The sequence below is a fragment of the Musca domestica genome, unplaced genomic scaffold, assembly GCF_030504385.1.
Source record: "Musca domestica strain aabys unplaced genomic scaffold, Musca_domestica.polishedcontigs.V.1.1 21, whole genome shotgun sequence".
NCBI classification, from domain to species: Eukaryota; Metazoa; Arthropoda; class Insecta; order Diptera; family Muscidae; genus Musca; species Musca domestica.
Genome location: NW_026712258.1, coordinates 4,198,569 through 4,204,548, shown reverse-complemented (window position 1 = coordinate 4,204,548; position 5,980 = coordinate 4,198,569).

Below are 5,980 nucleotides of genomic sequence, written 5' to 3'. Positions count from 1 at the left end.
AATGACAAATTGTACAAAAATTTAGAAGTTCCATTTTCAAAAATCAGTGCACCAGCAATACAACAAACGCCTGTCGAAGATGAATTCATAAGTCTTTTATCCTTGGAAATGTTAAACTATCTGCATATTAATAACACTAAGTCCATCCATTCATTCCATTAACTCAAGTCAGAAACAATTATTACCAAATTTGCCTTTCTTTCCCTATTTTCCATTTTTGCTATATGTTTATTGATAATTGGGGTTTTCACAAAAAAAAAGAAAAAAAACATACAATTGCTCCTAGTCACGAATTAATGCAGATCTCCGTCACTCGAAACAAAGTGCAAGTCCCAGGTCAGCAAAAGGTCGATGACCCACCATACTTCTAAAGATTGGGGAAATCGTTTTTAAACGGGGAGGAGTTAACACATAATAAGATGTTAACCCAATAAAATAGAGTTCAATCATTTCAAAGTTATAAATTCCAATGCAATTGAATTGCAGACATTCGTCTGCCTCAAATATTTTCCCAACAATCAATTTCTACTAATTATTTAAATAAATCCAAAAAATTCATTACCGGTAGTTATCTTCGTCAACCCATGCAATGCTTAGCGAGTGTAGACAAAATTAACAAGAATTGCTTTTTGGTAACAGAAACTAATTTTTAAGTAAGCAAATTAATTTTAGAATTGATTTCTCACTTAAAAAATGTTACATTATTTTTAAGCACTCTTTGATCAGCAGCCAAACATAAAGTCGATTTAAATAAAATAATCGTCTTTTATTTCGATAAAAAAAGGAAGTAGTGAAACTGCCTAGTGAAAAGTTTCATAAAATTAAGCAAGGAGTCCGCGGTCCTTTTCGATAAAGTATCGCGTAAGGATAAAGCTGATCGTAAGTTTTTTAAGACCTCAAAGCACAAAGTGCTAACTTATATAAGGTTCCTGGACCAGGACAATGTCAACTTCAGCCTTAGTGAGTGATGCAGATTAATCTGCATAATAGTAGGCAGTTGCCTCCTTCCTTCTACTGCTTCGGCGTTGGACGAAACAGAATCTATCCCGTGCCGAAGTTCAGTTTGCCTTAAGCCTAATGAAATCATTCTCAAGAAAGATCACATCTCTCAGACGGTCCTCTATGAGCAGCCACCTACTTTCGCTGATTTTGATCGATGACTGCTACGCGGAGGTTGTCAGGATAGGCAGTCTGGGAAATTATCCTCTTCCTATCGTTTTGGCTTGAAGGTTGGGGTTTTTTGGAATCGCTAGTGGCCTTAACAAGCTTGATGACTGTTTTGCGTCGGTCCAGCGGCAACCTTCTTGCTGATGTCCTGAGAGGATAACGCAATAGGTGGATGAGGGGGTTTACCTATTGACTGCTTCTTTGCTTCAGGGTGTGGTTCCTCCGTTGACCGTCCCCTCTTCAACGTTGAACGAGAAGAGGTTTCGGTCTCCTTTGGTTCCACTGATATACCAGTTCCTTCCGCTTATTGGTTTTTTTTAGCAGCTGGTATGGACTTAGTGGGGACGTTTGATTCAGTTGACGGTACAACGGCCGGAGCTTAAGTTCCATCAACAGTTACTTTCCTGTCCTCCACGGCGCTTATCCGAGGGTGTGTCCGCAAGCGGTCCCGCCCTCTTGATAAAGTTGCCCAGGAGAGACACAAAATCCTTTTCAAGTGAACACTTATACGGTATCGGAAGATTCTTTTCGAACTTCCTCACTGCTTTCAGGTTTGCTCTGATAAGGGTCTTTTCAATGAATAGGGGTCACGATGAATGAATTTTTTCGATGCTTCTCAGACCCTTGCAACTCCTCTTAGCTTTTGCCTCCATTGAGCCGGAGTCTCTGCGGTTGATAGGGATGTTGGAGGATGTACTACCAATTTCATCATTTTCCACAGTGGCATCCTGCACCTTGAGGTTAACCGCATTGGTGCATGCCGATGTTTTTTTGTTTGATTGAAGATTGTTTTCCATAAGAGATTTTGTTTTGATGTACTTTGTGTGGCCGCCAGTAAATATCCAAGAAGCAGTGTTGGGCAAAATTATAGATATTTTATGAAAATTTTCTGGCCCCCGAATGATAAGTGTAAGTATTAATTTACTATACATCATAAGGTTCCTCGTTCTTCAGTTCCTCAGCATATTCTTGATGAGCCTAGCAAACACGTAGCCAAGTTGAGTATTATAGGCCAGGATATCGCCAATTCCTCTGAGTAGATGCATCTGGGCAGATCATTAATTATTAGCGCATTTACCTTCAGACTCCAATTACTCTTTGTGCGGCGGGTGAAGGTGGTAAATTGTTCCCCTTTAAAAATCCGCGAATGCAGACCCAAGCAACGGAACGCTGCATATGAAATCCTTTACATCGTCTCAGATTGGCTAATTATTGCTCGCAACATGCTAAAGCCCTCTATGCCCGTTGGTACAATACCAAATCCCACGCGAAAGCTGGGGTTGTTACGGCCTCTATGTTGAGCGATACCTCGTCCAACTGAGATGCCCCGTGCAGTAACGTACGGTGTCGATCGTTGCATCTCCGTGATTTCTCGCCAGACAATTTCGGTAATATCCCCACGCTCCACTGTCTCGTACCGCTGGAAGAACGTCTACCTGTTGCCTTTCAGGGGATGTGGAACTGGGACGTTGGATTGGCCGCATGTGTACTGGCGCTTTTTGCTGTTGGACGGGCAGGTGAGTCCGGGCTACGGCTGCGATCGTCTAAACGGCTGTCCGTATATCTAGAACCATGGTATTTTGATCACTTCCTGGATACGTTTTTTCGATACGACATAACTGTCATTGATGCGGAGCCAACCTATCATGATTTACAACAACTAAATCTCATCCTTTGATATTTTTAATTTTCATATATCCACTTAGTTTCTCTGTGAAGTTCGTGGAGATATTATTGCTACCATCTGTTGCAAAAAAGAGGTGAAATGAACATTGAGTCTTTTCGAACGATTGACTAGGCTTAGATCTGTATCGAAAATGTCTGGTTCAGCTGGGTCGTCGCTAGCAGGACTTAAGGGACGCGAATAAACCAGCGTTCAGTTTTTGCAAATTCTTTCAAAAGTCTAATGCATTTTGTGACTACTTTAAATGATGAATTTTAAATGATTTAACACCAGCGGTGCACCAGGCGGAATAATTTTCGAAGTAAGACTTTGAGTGAAGTTGTTTTGAGTGTTCTCGATTAGCCATCATGAACTCGCTTTAATAGATCAACCGCTCCCACAATTCTAGTTCCGTTGTCAGAATATGTAAAAGACGTACAACCTCGCCGACTTATAAACCTGAAAAGGCGGCAATAAAGGCATATGCCAAAAATCGCAAAAATCTACCCCTGAGTTTGTAAAGCATCAAGAAAAAAGTACGTTCGTGCTTTTGTCATTCGGAGCCATTGAGGTCCCTGCCACCAAAGATTACAAGTCCTTAGCTCTGCGGGTGAACATGCACGGCTCGCAATATCAGCTGGATTTTTTTCCGAATCAACATGTCCTTATCAGCATTTTCCGAGACCCTATTTCCAACAAATGTGCTCCAATGTCAAGGCTAAAACGATGATAGAGTCTGTCCAAAATTGTGTCGAATATTTTGTAGGCTATTTACAATGGATTTATCTAATTTGGAGAGTAATACTGCCCCGCAGAACTTGAGTCTAGGTATTGCTATTTTTTTAATAGGAGCGAGACAATAAGAATATATGTGTTTTATGGCCAGTATTTTCCACCCATATAATAACGTGGCTCTATGTCTGGAAGACTTAGTTAAGAAGTTCTGGGAACAAGAAGAAGTTTGTGAAGTTCAGAAGTTGAGGAAGACAGTGTGAAAGTCACTTCAACCAAAATACAAAAGTCAATGAGCATGGTCGTTTTCTAGTGCGATTACCGTTTTCAGACAGTCCAGAGTAAATATCCGAATGCAGTCTCCATATTCTTTGATTGGAGCGTCGGTAATCTTATGAAGGACACATGACGAAACTACAAACCAAGAGAGGTTCGTGGTAATCATTACTACATCAAACTCCATTGTTTTCTACTTCAAAATAGCAGGGTAACAAAGCTCAGTTTTGCCTCAAGATTCCAGTAGATTTATTTGAAATGTTGTTGCAGTTCAGACTGCTGTACTTTGTGTTCACAACAGACATTGAGAAGCTGTATAGACAAGTGCTAAAGGGATTGCAAATATCAGCTTATCGTATGGAGAAACAACCCAGACAAGGACATCGAATATTACTCAATTGTAAAACTCATCCTTGGCATAATTCATTTGGAAAATAACCACTATGACCCATGACTGCTACTCGTAACCTTAACACAGAAATTTTGGATTATCAAGGGAAAGGCTATGACACGCAAACGAAGTCGAAGTCATATAATCAAATTATGGGATATCTCCCACCTAGCAGAGTGACGCCTGCAAGGCTATTTATTGTGTCCGGCCCACTACAAAATACGAAGGGAGAGAACGTACAAGGTTTACATCGCTCTGTTTGACTGCTTCGCAACAAAGGCTGCGCATTTTAAAATAGGGAAATTTCAAACCTTGTATTGAGACAACGCGATAAATTTTGTAGGAACAACAAAACCAGTTAGATAAATTGAATCAAACAGTATTTGGAGAGAATGGCAGGAAGATAGAGATATGCTCAAGAGAAGGTATTGATTTCCAGTTTATTCCCCCAAGAGCTCCACATTTTGGTGGCTTTTGTGAAGCTGCGATGGAGTCAGCGATGAGGCTTACCTTTTTTGCTTTTTGAGCCTTTTTTAATTATATGGAATATATTTGTTTTTTTATTTTATTTTATTTTATTTTACTTTTTTATTATTTCAAGATTTTATTTAATATTATTTTTCAATAGCTGGTTTTGGGGGTTTTAGGCAATGTAGCCTAAGTATTAATTTCAGTTTTACATTATTAGAACAATGTTGGCATGTTTTTTCGGGATACCATAGTATTTTGTTGTTGCAAAATGGTCAGACTTAATCCCATTATTGTTGTTTTTATAAAACAACGATTGTTTATTGATGGAGAACGATGGTAATGTTTACCAGGGGGTAAGGCAGGGAACACCTAGTTTTTTGGAAAGAACCACCAATCAGTTCCCTTGTTTTTTGTCTGGGATATTCTCCTCAGGAATATTTTTAAAAATAACTCCTATGACGAAAAATTCTTTTTATCCAAGTGACGAGGTCGTAAGCTCAATTGAATGTTTTACATGAACGAAGTAACATAACCATGTAAATTGGCTTTGTCTGTTATAACACAAGACCGTGTCTTGTCTATTAATAGGACAGTATTGGCATGTTTGTTCGGGATACCATAGTATTTTGTTGTTCCAAAATGTTCAGGATTAATTCCACTATTGTTGTTTTTATAAAAACTACGTTTGTTTATTAGTGAAAAACGAAAGTAATGTTTAGCAGGGCGTAAGGCTGAGAATTCATAGGTTTCACGCAAGTGATGAGATCGTAACCTCAATATAAAAGGAAGCAAAGAATTACATAAAACTATAATTCCTTTGCCAAATCTCGTAAATGTTACAACCGCACTAGACAAGGCACTTTCGACGAAGGGGTTGTTGTTGTAACAGACAAAACCAATTTACCCTTCGTTCATGTAAAACGAAAGCATAACACATATATGTATATATATCCACGACATCTGGTGGTGTGAAGAAGTCGAAAAATTTCCTTGGTATATATATATATATATATATATATATATATATATATATATATATATATATATATATATATATACCAAGGAAATTTTTCGACTTCTGCCCCGCAGAACTTGAGTCTAGGTATTGCTATTTTTTTAATAGGAGCGAGACAATAAGAATATATGTGTTTTATGGCCAGTATTTTCCACCCATATAATAACGTGGCTCTATGTCTGGAAGACTTAGTTAAGAAGTTCTGGGAACAAGAAGAAGTTTGTGAAGTTCAGAAGTTGAGGAAGACAGTGTGAAAGTCACTTCA